This window comes from Cynocephalus volans, chromosome 12 (assembly GCF_027409185.1).
Source record: "Cynocephalus volans isolate mCynVol1 chromosome 12, mCynVol1.pri, whole genome shotgun sequence".
NCBI lineage: Eukaryota > Metazoa > Chordata > Mammalia > Dermoptera > Cynocephalidae > Cynocephalus > Cynocephalus volans.
Genome location: NC_084471.1, coordinates 33,084,365 through 33,102,112, shown reverse-complemented (window position 1 = coordinate 33,102,112; position 17,748 = coordinate 33,084,365). Strand labels below are relative to the sequence as shown.

Sequence of the window (17,748 nt, the reverse complement as noted above, 5' to 3'; positions counted from 1 at the left end):
CTGGGCCCACATGCCTTTCTGCCACTCTGCATTTGGGCAAGTAAACCAACTTCTCTGTCTACGGAAAAAGAAACCATCATCTTATTTGGAAGGCTGTTATATGGATTAAGTGATACCAATTGTTATATGCAACATGCTTCTGACAATCAGTCCTCTTCCAACTACAAAAGAAAATCAAACTCTTTATCCTCATGACCTCAACTATTAAAGCCGGTAGGTAGGCCAAATCTACTTTCTTCAACTAAACCAATGTTCTGAAATCTGAAGTCTGTGACTGTTACAAGTGCATTTCTCGAAAACTCTTCTCCAAGTCGAAAGCACCTATTTATTCAGCAGAACTGGGCTATGAGAAATGTGCCATAGCTGAAACTTATCTTTATAAAGACAAACTTTATTTTAAATATTTTACAGAAAAATCTGACAACACAGCACATTATCTTGGACAACTATCAAATGTAATTAAACCAGCAAGTGATCACTCAGGATTATTACTCAGTTTTTTAAGACCCATAACATGCCAGGTACTATTCTACGTCCTGGGCATATAGCTATTACCAACCAGCCCTTGCAAACAGATAAATATAAGATGATATATGACAATGCAGAAATACCATATTTCCCTGGCTCAAATAATCATTCTTTCCACTTCCTGGCATTCTTACTTAGCCCATAAAACGGAAAATTCCACCCTTTTTTTCCATGTTGAATCCATGGGAATTTCAATCCCTAACTTTTTGTTTAAAATATCTTTTATAAGCCTATAATTAAGAAGTAATATTCACACCAAAAGCTAGTTTATACATAGACTGTCGGTCACAAGTCAGGCAAAGTAACTAAAGGAAAAAGATTTTGCCAACTCTCCTCGGAAAAATCACAGAATTTTCAAACTAAGAAAGAATAGTATTTCCTTTTTATGTATTAGTACTCAGCGTCACTATTACATTAAGGACAAAAATAAAAATATAAAAAGATAATTAAAATAACTGAGATTAACCAATGGGAAATTCAACTAAAACCTATACTTTTCACTGTTTCAAAGTTATAAATCACCTGTAAAAGTGTTAAGGAGGTTGAGATAACGAACATACACTATAAAAAGCAACATGTTACCACGATGTTCTTCTTAATCAATGGCCAATATGATTTAGCAGACATAAAATGAAGAAAGGCTTAAACTCTGATTTTTCTATGTTGAAGAAAATAGAATATGCCTAGACTATGCTCCTGTTAATAAAAGTATTTTTATATGTATATTTTTCATTTTACCCCCCAAAACTATTATTAAAACAATGATTTATTTTCTAACTGCAGTTTCAGCATCAAGGAAACACTGTCTTAATATAAAGCGATGGTGATGCAGACATGGCACTAACCCTGCCCAGGGATGCTGGGGGAATGCCTCATCAAAGAATCAACCTTTAAAGTAGGTCTTGAATGAAGAGCAGTATTTTATAATGTGAGAAATTTAAGCAAGGAGAGTATGATTTACAAATACATGGATCAATCAACAAGCTGCACATGTCTGTAATACAGTTAAGAACTGTTATGAATAGAGGTGATCATTGTAACACTGGGGACAGGGCAATATAGGGGGCTCAGAGTTAACTGGACACAAGTTAATGCACTAAGTACCAAGTGAGAAGCACCTAACTTTCTGGAGAGATCAGGAGGCCTTCACAAAAGAGTTTCAGGGTAAGTCCTAAAGGATGACTAGTCCAGCTAAGGATATTCCAGATGGGAAGAGGAGAACAAAACCATTGTTTCTGACCAAATCTTCCATGATCATTAAGTTCTACAAATTCTTATTTTTTATTTAAAAAGCCTCCTTTTTTGCCATGAAGTTGTCAATTTTCAATTCTTTCTTATGTTACTTTTGTGCTTGACTCTAAACAACTTTTTCAGTTTCTCAATTTTCTCTCTCTCACATGCAGTGTGCTGGGAAACAAGTTATCAATACGGTATAGAAATGTATTTTAAAAATGAGTAAACACACCAAGCAAACACCTGCAGTGTAATGAAGTGCTCAGAGTTTTGATGCATGAACTTCTGGCTTCTTGGAGGGCTTTTCTGCCAACTTCCTGGTTTTCTACTTTGTTTAACACGGTTCAGGAAGTTGAATAAATAAATCTTCAGCCTTAGGCTAGGAGAAAAATTATCACACACCTCTCCCATTCTTCTTCTATTTCTGCTTCACCTTTCTTCCTTCCTATTCCAGATACCATTTAGTCCACTAAGTTGCATTCCTGGACAAGACTGGTTTTCATTGACCTCAACATTAGATTAATGTCACATAAGTTAATTTGGTACATTTCACTCTTTTATACCTATAACTTTTCTAAGTAATTAAGAGGCATTACTTGAGTTGGAACACACACACACAAATAAAACCTGCTCTGAATTTCAAATACATATATGTAGATGTATATCTACTAACTAGATATTAAAACATTACAATCAATTATGTAAACTGTCCTGTTCTCCCTCCCTTATCACATCCCACTCCTGCAGCTACCATTTTAATTTAAAAGTTCCCAATGCCACTATCTATAATCTTTGATTTTCAATAATGATCTTAAACTCATTGTGTATATCTGCAGCTCTAGGTTAAACTATAATCTCTCTAGACCCCAAAATTTCTTCCTTTTAGCTCCCTGGGCATCTACCTTACGGGGTTACCTGGTATCCAATACTGGATGGGCATGACCAAAGAATCTTCTCAAGGGAGGAATTTTCTGACAAAGACCTTCACCAATAGAGTACCTGCTTGGAGAAACACATGCTTTGAATCAAGGGCTACAGGTATACAAGGGTACTTCAAAAGGTTCATGGAAAAACAGAATTAAAAGATAATATGAATCTTTCCACGAACTTTTTGAAGACCCTTCATATATCAAGAAGGGAGACAGTGGAAGCAAGTCCAAGACATGATACAACTCAGAACTGACAGCCTGCCTCGCTACCTTGGCTGTGTGTAGCAATACAAGCAGAGCTCAGGCAACTTAGACAATCCTGCAAAATAATAGTGATAGAAGGACAGAAATCACCACCAAGAATTCTAAGAATAGGATACTATGGTAGCAAAATTATTGAGATTTGAAGGTTTGACAGCAGACCCTAAAATGTCTTCCTCTTCATTTGTATAATAGCTGGAAACAATATACTCCCATTCATAATAGGAAGACATCAAAGACCAGGAAGGGGATATGTACATACACTTACACTGGTTCCTGGAAGCATACAGTACCTGATGAATCACTGCACGAAAAAGGAAACCAAGAAGGAACACTGGACACTCAGAGTGAGACAGACTTAAAGCCCTGCACAACAACTTCTCTTCTTGGCAGACCACAGTTGTTACTGTCTAGCAGTGTCAGGTAAATATTTTTTAAAAGGACATATTTATCAAAAATCCTCTTATGTTTTCCACTCAAAATCTGAGAACTAAAAAAAAACCTCAGATACATTGTCATAAAAGAGACTGCTAAGACACATTTAAACTTCCCTGAAGTTTTACTTCATCTACAATACAGAACCTTAATTTTTTTGGATTAACTTTTAACATACATTTGCACTTAAAAGCTTCTATGTTAAACCTTTGTAGCTTTCTCCTTTTTCAGGAGAATGATAGAAGGGTGAGTGATAGAAAGATAAACAGTCCCTGCTCTTAAACTGGACATGTCATGGAGGTGTCAAACATGTAAACAACAAAATATGAATTTTAAAAAATGATATGGGGGTTTGGTCTCCTCCACTGGTTAGAGCACTGTATTATAACACCAAAGTCAAGGGTTCGGATCCCTGTACCAGCCAGTCGCCAAAAACAAAAACAAACAAACAAACAAAAAGTTCTATGGGAATTTGAGAAAGTAGAGCAGAGACCTAGAAGCGAGTAGAACATACTGTGTGCACAGCAAGAAAAGACAAAGAATCCCAAAACCCTAAACTGCCTCACAGAAAGGAGGCTGGAAGAAAATTTTAATCAAAAGATTACAAACTTTGGAAATCATTTAAACCCAGTAATTACAAAGGAAATAATCATAAATGAAGATAAACATCTACAAATAAAGATGCTCACTGGAGGATTATTTAACAGAGAGAAAAACAAAGGAAGCCATAGGATAGAATATTATAAACATTAAAATGATGTTAATAAAAAAATTTAAGGACATGAGAAAAATTTAATGACATAAACTAAGTTTTTTAAAAAGCACACAATTATACCAACATTATCAAGCATGTTAAATGTACAAATTTTTTAAAAGATCAAAAATATTAAAATGTTAAAGCTAGCTATTTCTCAGACATAGGATTATGAATAATTGTTTCAGGTTTACACTGTTCTATATTTTCCAAACATTACACAACCAGTCTTGTAACATTTTAAATTGGTAAAAAGATTATGTAAGTCACTGATTTTAAGATATCCCTTTAAAACCATTAATAATCGTTTTTATCTTTTTCCATAAGGAATACCTCATCCACAAATTCCACAGAACCTTCTTATTTCAATGGGTTAATATGTGTAAACTGCTTAGCACAGTACCTGGCAGGTAGAAAGCAACTACACAGGCATTCATTTTATTCAATAATTTTAAATTCCCTTTATCTACTCAAAGTAACTAGTGTATTTTAGAGCTAGTCTGTTTTTCATGGCACATTCACAAAAGAACACTAGTTTTCTTTTTCCTTTCTGAAATCTAACATTTCTCGAGAAATGACTGCTGTCTCCCTCTGAGATACTACTTCCTTCAAAAACAAAGAGCAAGAAGAAGAAATTCAGTCAAATATCAAGTCCTCCAGGTGAAGACAGAAAATTAATGAGGGTGGAATTCAAAACTATAATCGTTAAGACAAACCTGTAAAAATGTATACCTTAAGAGATTATTAAAGAGCCTCTCTCAAATCAACATTTCATTTGGTTAAACTCTAACACTAAAAAAAAACTACATGGTTGGCCCTCCTGTCCAAGGGGTACACGTCTGTGGATTTTAAAAATCTTGAATATAAAATAATTGGGAAAAAAAATTGTGTCTGTATGACACAGTACTTACATTGTACTAGATATTGTAAGTAATTTAGAGATGATTTTAAAGTATGCAGGAGGACTACATAAGTCATATGCAAATACTATACCATTTTATATGAGGGACCTGAGCATCTGTGGATTTAGGTGTCCTCGGGGGTTCTGGAACCAATCCCCCACTGATAGCGAGGGATAATTGTATACTTATCCAGATGAAAAACCAGGAGAAATCATTCATCACACACTTATCAGGGAAGGCGCCATATGTAATTATTTGGAAAAAAATGTTTTTATAAGTCTTTGTGAGTTGCCTGGGATATGTGTGGGGTAGTGATGGTGGTGGTGGTGTTGGAGGAAGTCCGAGGGAAAGACTCAAGAAACCAAATACGGCAACCAACTGTTCTACATAATAAAGAAATGAGGAATTTGAATCTGCAAAGAGGGGAAGACTTGAGGCAGAAATCAAGAGAAGAAAGAAGACTTTAATTTGTCCATAGACTGTCTTTGCTGTTCACTCAATTCCACATTGTTCCTTAAGCTTTTATAAAAACGGATTATTTCACCCAAAGTAATTTTCAGTTGTGAATCTAAACTGCACAGGACTGCACACAGACACAAGAGTTGAATGACAAGAGACATGTCTGGGCTATCTACACATTTAAACTTATTCCATGAATGTATTCATTTTTAGTTCTGACAAACTTTTGCATACATAAAGTGTTTAGAGAAATAGACCCACAAGGCTTTAAGATCAATAGTCCTTAGTCCCCCAACTCCACTTTCCACTCAGAAGCAACTAGGAACGGTACTTTCAAATCCTTTAGTTATTCATTTTAGTCCCTAACTACATCTCTACAAATAATGCTTAAGTGCTCCTGCTTGCTTTTTCAGTTTTAAGTTTCATATACATGTTTCACCACCATTCTTCTTCCCACACCCAGCACAAACACAAAAGCTTCCCAAGGGACTTTTATCTAGAATATATAAAAAAATTACAATGCAATTCTAAGAAGAGATTGTACCTTTCTAGAAACAAAATGTCCATAAACAGATGAAAGGATAAACATATTGCAGTATTTCTATACAGTGAAATCCTTAACAGCAGTAACAAAGAATGAACTATTAATATATGCAACTTGGATGGATCTCAAAATAATTATGCTGAGCGAAAGCCAGACCAAAACAGCATATACTGTATAGTTCCATGAATATAAAATTCTAGAAATTTCAAACTATAGTAACAGAAAGCAGATCAGTGGTTGCCTGAGGAAAGGAGCTGGTGGGGGTAGGGGAGGGGGAGGGAAGAAAGAAGATTAAAGAGGCACAAGGACATTTTTAGGGGGATAGTTGTGCTCATTAATTTGACTGTGGTGATGATTCATTGGAATAGACATATGTCAAAACTCAAGTTTTTCACTTTAAATATGTGAAGTTTACTGTACATCAAGAATACCTTAAATAAGACTGCAACAAAATTTTTAAAGTATGAGAGAAAATAACACACAAGTAAACTAAATAGAAGTTCCAGATCCAAAGGTGTAGCTTTTTAAATACGGATTTCACTGTAGGGTGATCTGACTGGGACATTTTCTTTGGCCACATTCTCAACCAGTGTCAGAATCTTTAAAGCCTTTTCCCTTGATCTGGTCAAAGATGACACTTCTATTGTGGCTAACACTCTGAAAGCTGAGTAAGAAGGCGGCTGAGGATCTTAACATAAATATGTAAACTCACACTTAGTTTTCAGTGTGGTACCTTGGTTTTCAACTGTGTTCCCCAGAGTGCTTAGTCTTCTCCAGAAAACAAGTTTCAGCCTTCAGCAACGGTGAGGGGAGAGGGGTCACAGAGCTACACAGAGTGGGCAAAGATATTTGAGTACTAAACTCTTAAATTTCAACCAGTCCTCCAGTTTTAGCCCCACTGTCACCTCTTCACTAGAGGCACCTCATTTTCCCAACTCTAAGCCTTTGGGGAATTCTGCAATGGAAACTTGAGTTGCTTCTGGCCTTTTCCATTATTGACTGACCATTCAGCTTTTTGAGTCTACTAAGCCAACTCCTTTGAAAATTTTGGTGTGAGTTTCTCTTCTCCCATGTGGCTTTATTATTTTTTTATGAATTCCCTTACTCTCAGGGCTGGCCAGTTAGCTCAGTTGGTTAGAGTGCAGTGTTATAACACCAAGGTCAAGGATTCAAATGGGGGTGGGGTGGGGGGAATGCCCCTAAGCTCTTACTGTAGTATATGTTTGGCAGGGAGCAGAATTAAAAGCCAGTTATATAGGATCCCCATACTGGCCAGCTGTGCCAAAAAAAAAAAAAAAAAAAAAGGCCAGTTATACGCCACTTCTTTAATTGGAAATCTTAAGTAATTCAGCTTTTCAATAAATGAATTTATGTTCATGAATGAAACATAGAATACCACAAATGAAAAAATCAAATGATAAGGTAGTTATAATACAAAATTAGAAGGCAACCCTAGGAGAATAAAGAACTAAAAGGTTGGAACAGAGGGGGGGACAAGGATCTGAAATGGCTACACAAATTATTCTGAAAGCCAAACTTCCAAGAGAAAAAACTAATAAAAACCCCTTTGCACTTTTTTTTGGAAGTTACAAAGAAACCAGGTGATTTACCAAAGCACACTAGGCCTTTTAGTGGTGAAGATAAAACTCAAATTTAAATACGGAGTTCCTAAGATACCACAGAGTAAAAACCAAAAGTTTTAGGTCTAGTCACTCACAGGAATACCCTAAAGGGGCTCTGAGAAAGGTGGGCATTTCCAACAAAAGGAATGTCATCAGTAAGATGGCACAGGTGAAGAAGAATCACGTAGGTGTCAGTGTTTCAATTACATGTACAAAAACAGTGGTGTTTAACCTCAAAGGAAGGTTAATGTAAATTTTACCCTAAATCCACTATGCGTGCAGAAGGGTTGACTGATGGGCTGATTGCTCTTCATTTTCCTGTTTACCAGCATTCAGAGGGTTTGTTGCTAGGCTTTCCCATCATCTCTTTGCCATTTCACTTCCTTGTTTTCAGCCCTCTGTTTTGCACTGGTGCCCTTTAACTCAATAGCTCTCCACCATATTAGTTGTCAGGAATGTCCAAACTAAAGTACCTAAAGTTCATGAGTTACTTTTTATACAAACGAGTAGTTACAGCATCAACTCATTTGATCTTTGAGCATGAGTAGACAAGGACAGAATTATAACAAAGAAACTGAAAATTTCACATAACTCTAGGTATTACCAAGGGAGCATGGAGAATATGCCAGTATCACCATGTGTGACCCAGTAGAAAAAGATCAAGATTTACTGACCTAACATTTCACTTTTGCTGGTTCCACTGACTGCTGCCTTCAGATATCTTTTTATTTTATTTTTTCACTACAAAAACCACTTCTGTGCTTCTCTTTGACCAATAATTTTATTACGATTATTATTGCACTGTTAAAGTAGCAGCAAGGCCTAGAATTTTTTTCTACAATACCTTACAATTAGATATATAAGATTTAAAAGAATTGGGAGAACACTAAATTGCAGTGCACCTATATAGTTTCAGCTGTGCTAATCACTGGGAAATGAGTAATTTCTGGAGAGCATTATTTTTTTCCAAGCATTTTTAATATAACTGTATACATACATTCTTAATCTATATAAATCATTACTTACATGTCTGAAATTACTACTTTATGTGTCACATGAACATTCAATAGAAATGATAAAGTCAAGTACAGGCTTTCCTTCTTGACCTAAGGAAGGCAGTTGGAAGAATAACCACATTACTATGCTTTAAATCTTAACAGAGAACATATACCTACACTTCGTCCTAATGCCTTCAGTGAATCTGCACCAGGTCAAGAGATAACAGTTCACTCTGAGTTCATGGAAAAGAACCCTCTCACAAAAATTAGAATCTGTAACAAACAGATTTCAAAACTTAGCTCCAACAGTATTCCTATCAATAAACAGCAACAAGAGTTATCATACTTTAAATTTTAAGCCATAATACATACTCCACATTAAGGCAATTTTTTATCACACAATGTGCTAATGTATTAAAGATTCAACAAGCAGATCTTAATTGTGATGTGAGGGAAGATGTCACAAGCCAAAGGAAAGTGAAATTAGTCATTTTAAAATACAAATTTTAACTGCTATTTTAATGACTTATTACAATCAGAATAAAACCTAACATGGACAAATGAACGACCACATTGAAATTCAGAAGTAGAAATGTATTTATTACATAGAATATAAATTCTACTGTCCTAGTAACATTCTATGACATGTAGCCACCCACCAGAAGTAAAACAGATTATTCTGTGAATGCATATGAGCAAAGTTAAAAATTTCAAAAGTAAAAAGGCTTTAGAAATTTCTCTCAGAAAATTTCCCTCAACTGTCTGTTTTACCTTAACAAGTTATACAATGTCCAAATCCTAAATCAATATGCCAAAAAATATTGATTAATTTGCTCAATAAGATTCTATATGTCCTCAAAAACCTATATCCTATCTCAACTTTTCTACATTATCTCCAAATGAAATTACTGACAAAAGAATGGGAGCATACCACCCAGACTACAAATGTAGAGGAATCCAGACAAGAAAATTAATGAGGGATGACTAGAAAGGGTGAATTAATGCTGAGTTTTGAAGGATGGACACATTTAGCCATACCAGAAGACTGAAGGTTCTGTCAGATGAGAGGAAAAACATACATGAAGTCAGAGACAAGGAAACTACCAAACAACAGGACAGTCACATAGTGGGCAGTCCACAGTACTACAGTATGCAGCGCAGCTCTCAATTCCAGGAAGCAAAGTTCATTTTGTGTTCTATGCAAATAGCACCCCCTAGAGGTGTGCAAAGCAACGATCCTGGTTAGGTAATACAGAAAAGTTGATAGGTGAGAGACACTCCACTAAAACAGTCTGTGAAATAAGGGAGCAAAACACGAAGCATATTTAGATAAATTCAGTCCATATTAGCATATTAAAGCAGGGAGGAGTCCCCAATTGGAAAACTGCATAAACCAAGCACATCCTGGATTTTTATTTTGCCCCCTTTCTCCGACGAAACTCTTATTAATATTTCCTAGAACCAGTGTTTTCAAACACTCTTTAGAGAACACTGAGCTACTTGATGAAAGGCCTTCGGAATCAAGTATTATCTTGATAAAGAGAAAAATGAGGAACCACTGAAAGTTTGAATGAAGAAATGACAGCAGGTAAGCTACTTAAAAACAAAAAAACTGACACAGATATGAAAAGTAGATTAAAGCAACACATCTGAGAATTTTGAGAGTACAAGATTATTTTCAAAAATCCTCCTGGGACAGAACTCACTCACTAGATTAATACATTGAACAACAGATCTACACTGCTAATAATAAAATTATTTAAAAGCATCTTTTACGTTAAACAGTCAAATCCTTTTTAAGACCTACTTTCCAGAATACAAATTTTACTCCTGAATTTATCAGGTCTGTACAGTAGTCATACCAGTTTACAGCTGGGCAGTGTAATCTCAGATTTCACAGTGTAAGCAAGCATTGGTCCATTCAAAATTATCCTTATTCCTTCCCTCACAGGCCCAGATAACAGTAATATTAACATAAAAGCAGATATCCCAGATTTTGAGAAACCATACTGTTGGAAGTTATTGTACTTATAAATACCAAATAATATTCTTACAGAAGAGGTAACTAAAAACACCACACACTACTCAGAATAGGTGACGCAATCCTAGGAAAATTTTAACAAAAAACAGCTTTAAAAGAATGTGGCGAAAAGTTTGCCCAAAGTTTACCTGTATCTCTCTGCCAAAAATCTTTACTAATTTATATTTCCATAATCATTGGTAAATTATAAGCTATGATTCCTAAATATACCCAGAGGTATAGCCAACAAGCCTAAGTTTAAGGTTTGGCACAGTCTTGAGATGGACCTGCTTTGAAATTAATTTCATTATAAAATGTATTTTAAATGCAGATACAGGATATGGTCCATAGTGTTATAAATTAAGCAAAAACAACTGCATTTAAAACTGGTCATGAATAAGATGATTAAAGGCAGGTAATTTATACGTGGTATATAGTATGAGACAGAATAGTTCCAAACGTCAGTTGAAATGGACCTTATACTAGATTGCTGAACTAAACAAACTATTATTTAGCATTTAAGTGAAACAACACTAACCTGTTTTAATGCACAGAACAGCAAGTTATCAATTAGTCCAATATCATCAATATTCTTAAAAGATCATTCAGCACTAACCTATTTCTGAAGCAGCTACTTTTTAACCAAAATTAATAAGGATGGGCTGAGCCCGTGGCGCACTCAGCGCGGCGACACTCCCGCTGCCGGTTCAGATCCTATATAGGAATGACCGGTGCACTCCCTGGCTGAGCGCCGGTCACGAAAAAAAAATTTAAAAAAAAATAATAATAAGGATGACAATTTATTCAATTTATGTCTTTTTAGTTTGAAGGAATATCCAAAGTCTTTCCTTCTAACGAAAAATAAGTGCTAGAATAATGCACAAATATACAGCACTATAATGATATCCCATGCATTGTTTTTATGAAAATAAGCCCTCATGTTCAAGTCATTCGGAAATGGCAAACATTAAAACATTAAAAAAAAAAAAGAGAGAGAACATTCTCTAAGAGTTTACAGTGCTTAATAAATAACCACAGATGGATCCTCCAGAAAAGAAAAAAGAAAAAAAAAAAAAAACACTCTGAACACATAAATAACAGAAATGTTTTCAATTTATTAACTTTACAGTGGTCACAAAAACCATCATTAACAAATCAAATCAAACTATTGCTACAATAGCCAATACTATTTGAAAGCACTGATTCAGCTATGTTCAAAATAAAATAAATCAATGATGTCCTCCTGATATATAAAGGCATCTCTATTAAATAATTTTAACGGTTATAAATTCGACATCAGTGTTTCTCAAAATGCAGACTGCTGGTTCCCACCCCAAATCTGCTGAATCAGAATTGCAGGGGTAATGCCAAGGCATTTACACTTTCAGTAATTTCCTCAGGTGATTCTCAGGCATACTAATATTAGAGAAACACTATTTTTATTGTGAAATTTCTAAGGTTTTGGATCTCAGGAACAAAAATCTCCTCATTTGGGACCACCTTAAACTAAATTTCATTCCATAACAAATTAATATTTCAAAAAAGACTTACATAATAAACATGGGACAAAAAAACAAGTGCATAAAAATTTACAGCAGAAATTAAAAGAAACTTTTTTTAGTATAGCACATTTTATTTTTAACTCAAGGTTTAAGACACCCCTAGTCATTTCAAAGACCAAAAGGTCTTTGAAAACAAAATTCCAACTTAAAAACCATAGTATTAAAAATACAGTATGTCAAATATGTTAAAATTCATTTACTCAGCTGTTAAGTAAATCAGGGTATGGTATGAGCTGTTTACATTATATCAAATATAATCAATGATTAAATTTATAAAGCTAAGCCCAAACAAATCTACTTATTTCCACTATTAAATGTACTGTGATCTGAAACTGATTCTTCATAAATTTACATAAACATCTATAATGAGAAAAGCAATGAACAAAAACTAGAAGCCACCTAGAGTCCATTTCTGGCTAATCTAGCTGTTAGCTATGTCACCTGAGGGCCCACACAAATCCTTTAACCTACCAGAAAAAAAAAAGGTACAACTGCTTAACTCATCTCACAGGATTATTTATCGTGAGAATCAAATGAGATAGTATGTAAATATAGGCTTAAAAACTGTAAAGCACTTCATAAATCAAAGGCATTATTATTAAGACAGCAAAATTTGAGAGTATCTATCTTTAGACACCTGCTGCAAGACAGACTACTACCAGAAGAATTAAAGTATATATGCCATATAGACAATGAAGAACATAAAAATAGACCTTTCAGATTCAATTACATATTGGACCCTATTGAATATACTCTGTAAATTACAAATATAAAACCTAAGAATTCAATTCAGTCACCTGTCCTATGTCCTCATTTATAACAGATCCTTTTTCTGTGTGAAGATATAAATGAAATAAGACGAGCCATGAGTTGATAATTGTGAAGACTGGTTGGTAAGTATACCATTCTCTGTACTTTCACACATTTTACAATTTCTGTAATAAAAAATTTTAACAAGACAATATATGTATATATATATGGTGTGTATAGATGACATTTCCAAAAGCTAAAAAATAATCTTTTACAAGTTATTTATCTTTTTAAAAATTACTCCGATGACTATCAGATATCATTTTCCTTGCAATGGTACCTCAGATTCTATCTATTCCCAAATAAGCTATTATTAGTATCTTTCTATGTATCATGACACCTACTAGAAAATAATTATTCCCTTCCAACTGGTTGAGTAACCCAAGCTGCAAACATTTATGCCTTAAGTGACTGCTTCCTGTCCTTTACTCCTTTTATTGTTTTTTGCTCATTAATTACCAAATTCCATAATTAAAAAGTGAAAACATCAGTTTTAACTTTATGTATGTGTAAAATGAAAGGGAAAAAAAAGACAAATACTCTTTTTTGTTCAATACTGCAAAAGACCACCAATATTTATAAGTGGCCATTCCTTTTAAAACTCATTTCACACAGTAAGAGACCAACCACTTCACCCAAAATGAAGTTAACATGTCTGTCAGACAAAGGAAATTAGTACATTTAATCCCAAAATCAAAAGATTCTTTCAAAGTATACAGAACAATGTATAACTATTTTGCATTCATCAACCTAATAGCTCAAATAATGTCCTTTAACCTAGGGCCATATTATACAGCTTCAAAGAGACTACATAGCAGTAAAAGCATAAGCCACCTTTCATCTCAAACAGAATTTTTGCTTAATTTTAGCTTATCTACAGCTCAATAGCTAATGTTTTACAGTAGTCTATGAAGAAGCTGAAAGTGTTAAATTAGAACTTAAATGCAAATAGAAGGGTAATAATATCTTGTGGTTTGTAATTAAAACTATATTTGGTAATATCCACATATTGACTTACTCATTACTTGAGAGCTAAGACTTTTTTTCTCATGTTAAACCTGCAGTACGATAATCAAAAAGTATCCTGTACATAAAGAGACAGTGTACCTTAAATTTTTTATTTGTGGGGGGGGGGAGAAGCAAGTGGGCAGAAAAGGAAATCTCACCAATTCAGTTGTCACTACAGCATTTGTTTTCTAAGCATTAAAAACTCCCTTTATTCTTACATGAGATGCACTTGAGAGAAGCCATATATAGAAACCACTGTTTCCAATGTGGTCTTTTAAAACTTTGAATGTAAATATTCCCGCAGAAAGTACTCATTTGTATTACTTAAAAACAAGTAATTGTAAAATCCTCATAGGCAAGTTACTAGAAGATGACAAACAAAAAAATTACTGTACTTTATCCAAGCAAGGTTAGTAATTTTACTGATTTCAAGTGTTTAGTTTAGAATGTGTTAATAGCCCAGCAGCTAAAACACAACTGTAAAACAACTACTATGTTGGTAGCCACTACTGTGTTGACACCAACTTATTTGGTGGCCATGGCTAGTTTTAAACATCTATTACTTTTCTTATTTCTTTTCGTAAGTAGATCCACACTATCAATATCTCTGTTATTTTATCGTAAGCACAAATCAAAACTAGTTTCTCACTTCATCTCAGAATGCTACATTAAATCCCAAGCTTCATTTTAAAAACCGTGATTTCCCATACAATTGCAGAAATTCCTTCCAAAAGTAAGAAATTTCAGAATACAAAAAAGAAGGCAATTCCCCCTATACCTCTATATGAGGATGCCAGTAATAACAACTACGATAAAAATCAAGAAGGCATACTCTGAATTTTCACCATTTTAATAAAAGAAAATCACGATATTTTAAATTAAAGGTGGCGCTCTGTCCTCAACTCACCCGAATGTGACTCACTTTTGCAGACTATATGGTAGGAAATAACAGTTACTTTTCAAAGATCTTTGCAGTTACACCCAAGCCAAAATCAGGACAGAGATCCACCCTTAATTACAGCAATTTAACTGTCTTATCCAAAGCAAGGTAGAAACTAAAACGTCCCCCTGAAATCATGATTAAATAAGCCCATTTACATCAATATACTAGCTTTCAAAGGCTCCTGATAAAATATATATATTTCTACTTCAAATTTGAACTCATCAGGAGGAAAAAGAAAGGCGGGGGGGGGTGCGAAATGAAACGCACAAGTACAAAAAGCAGATTCTCCTCCAATCCCTCTTAATTCCCCCAATCCGCCCCTACCACACACAAGGACAGGGAGTCTGGGGAAGGCCCTCCATTCACTCACACGGGCCACCACCCAAAGGGTTACACACCCTCTGCCCGACGAGAGACAAACTAACCAGGCTCTTACAAGTACTTCTTATTATAATATACACCCACGCTGAAGAAGAGCCTTATTTTAAAGAAGGCTGTCCTGAGGTGGGGGAGGTTAAATACAACAAAGGCTTCCATGTTGAAAGGCAGACCGTCCAGATATATGCATATACCTACATACGTATGAAAAAAATCCATATAACTAATTTATCATGAACAGCAATCGATACCAACAAGAGCCATTAGATTATTAATCAACCCAGAAAAGTAGTATACATAGCAGCCAAAGGCTGCCGTCTGCAGCGCTCTAACACAAGGGAAAGGTAAAATGAACCTGCCGAGGAAGGTCGAGTCCTCCGCATATTTGCAGACCCCCTCAGCCCACCCTGACCCATCCCTTGCCCTCGCCTCGGCGCCAAACACCACTACCCTGTACTGGGTGCGAGCACCTCCAGCGCTGCGAGTCCCGCAGAAAACTGGTGAATGAAATGCGCACAGAAACCAATCTGGCTAGTGACCGCGGCGCAGAACCAGGGGTCGCTAACTAGCTTAGCCACAGGGCTCTCCCCGCAGGATGGAATAATGGGAGCACACTCCACCCCCCGCAACTGGAATGCCATCCTGCCATCATCCTCTTGCTTACTGACCCTTTTCCAAAAGGGAGATGGGGGCGCGGGATTTTTGTTTTTTGTTTTTTTTACCCCCTCCTTTTAAAGTAAATCCAGAAACACGAATCGGAAGCAACTGTGAACATCCTGGGGGGCCAGACGGAAGACGTGGGGGGAAAGGCGAGGCAGCTCTCCAACTCCCGGGAAATCACCGTCCTCACACGCATCAATCAACCACCCCGGCCGGGGGCTGACTAAGGCCCCCGCTCCCCGCCCACAGGTCTTCTCGGGGGCCGAAGCCGACGATTAGAGGGGTGACTCTGCCCGGGCGCGGGGAAAGGGAATGCCGGACTCCGCTGCCCTCAAGGTCACCACGCGCCGGGGTGGGGGCAACCAGTGGCGGGATGGGCTGTGGCGCGGCAGAGGCGACTCGGTGAAGCTGAAGAGCTGCGGATGTAGACTAGAAGCTCTACCGAGCCCCATCCCTCCAGCCCGAGACAGCGATTCCCGGCCGGACCCGGAGCTGAGGCGCACGGCGACGAACCCGCTCACCTTTACGATCTCCCGGCAGGAGACAACCTGCGAGGAACCCCCAACTGTCCCCGCCAACTTCTCCAGAATCCGCCGCAATCCGCCGAGCACCCAGCTGTCAGGACCCCCGCCGCGATGCCCAGACCTCTGTGTTCCGCCCGGCTTCCCCCGCAGGTGACCTGCCCCACCGCCCCCGCCACTCACCTCGCCCGGCAGCGGAAACCATTTTCCGAGGGGGGGAAGGAAAAGCAGGCTACAGGAGGGTCGGCGGGGGGGAGGGGGTGGTGAGGGACAGCGGGAAGAGTAGAGAATGGGGCTCCTTCCCACGCGCGCCTGCAACCGGCTCGCAGGGCTCGGGGCGCCACGCGGAGGTGCGGCCGCACCTCGAGGATGAGGCGGCCGCGGAGCCTGGAGGCTCGGCGTCCACCAGCCCGGGCTCCCTACTCACGCTGCTCTGCGAGGAGGCGGCGGCGGCGAAGGAGGAGGAGGCGGCGCCCGGCCGGCCCCCGCCCAGAGCCCGGCAGTCGCCGAGTGGCCGCCCGCGTCCTCACAGGACCCGCCTCCTCGGCTCCGCAGAGCCGCACACAGGGCGCGCCGCACTCGGCACGGGTAGCTCCGCCGGCCTCAAGCTGCCGTCCGCAAAGGTAGCGGCGGGCGGGGTGCACCACCCTCCATGAGCACCGCAGCCCGGCCCGCTCAGGGTGGGGCCCGCGGACACCGAAGGGCGACGACCAAGCACGAGGGGGCTGCGAGCAGCTTCGGGAAGCGGCCCCGTTTACACCGGGTGGCCCGCAAGATTGCCAGGGTAGGCAGGAGGAGGACAACGCTCACCCGTTTCGGTCTGGCGCTCCCTTCTCTCCAAACCCACACGCCTCCCGCTCCACGCTGGCGGCGCAGCTGCTCCCGCTGCCACTGCCGCCGCCGCCGCCACCGAAGCTCGCGCCGCCGCCGCCGCCGCCTTGGCTGGGCGCGGTCACGTGACGCGGCCCGCGGGGAGCCTGGGGGCGGGCGGGCGCGCGCGCGCGCGGGCGCGGGGAGAAAGCGCGGCTCGGACGGGGACTGGGAGCCGAGCGCCACCGGGCCGGCGTTTAAGGGGAGGACTCGGCGAGCGCGTCCCCGGCTGGCGGGCACGCGCTCGTCGATTAGAACTTGCCGCACGGTCGGGAAAGGGTGGACGGAGTGAGGGGCGGAGGGACCCGCGC

General features: G+C 38.6%; 1 protein-coding gene across 4 annotated transcripts in view; it reads right to left on the bottom strand.

Annotated features, from left to right (window-relative positions):
* Window positions 1–17,507, bottom strand: part of ATP2B1 (ATPase plasma membrane Ca2+ transporting 1) — a 111,620-nt gene extending 94,113 nt beyond the window's left edge. For 3 of the 4 annotated variants that reach the window (XM_063076139.1, XM_063076141.1, XM_063076142.1), the window contains exon 1: window positions 17,378–17,507. The gene's annotated coding sequence lies outside the window, so the exon portion shown is untranslated. Of the gene's footprint in view, window positions 1–16,750; window positions 16,977–17,377 lie in introns of those variants that run through there. The other variant, XM_063076140.1, reaches the window with a different exon arrangement.
* Window positions 17,508–17,748: the final 241 nt, after the last annotated feature.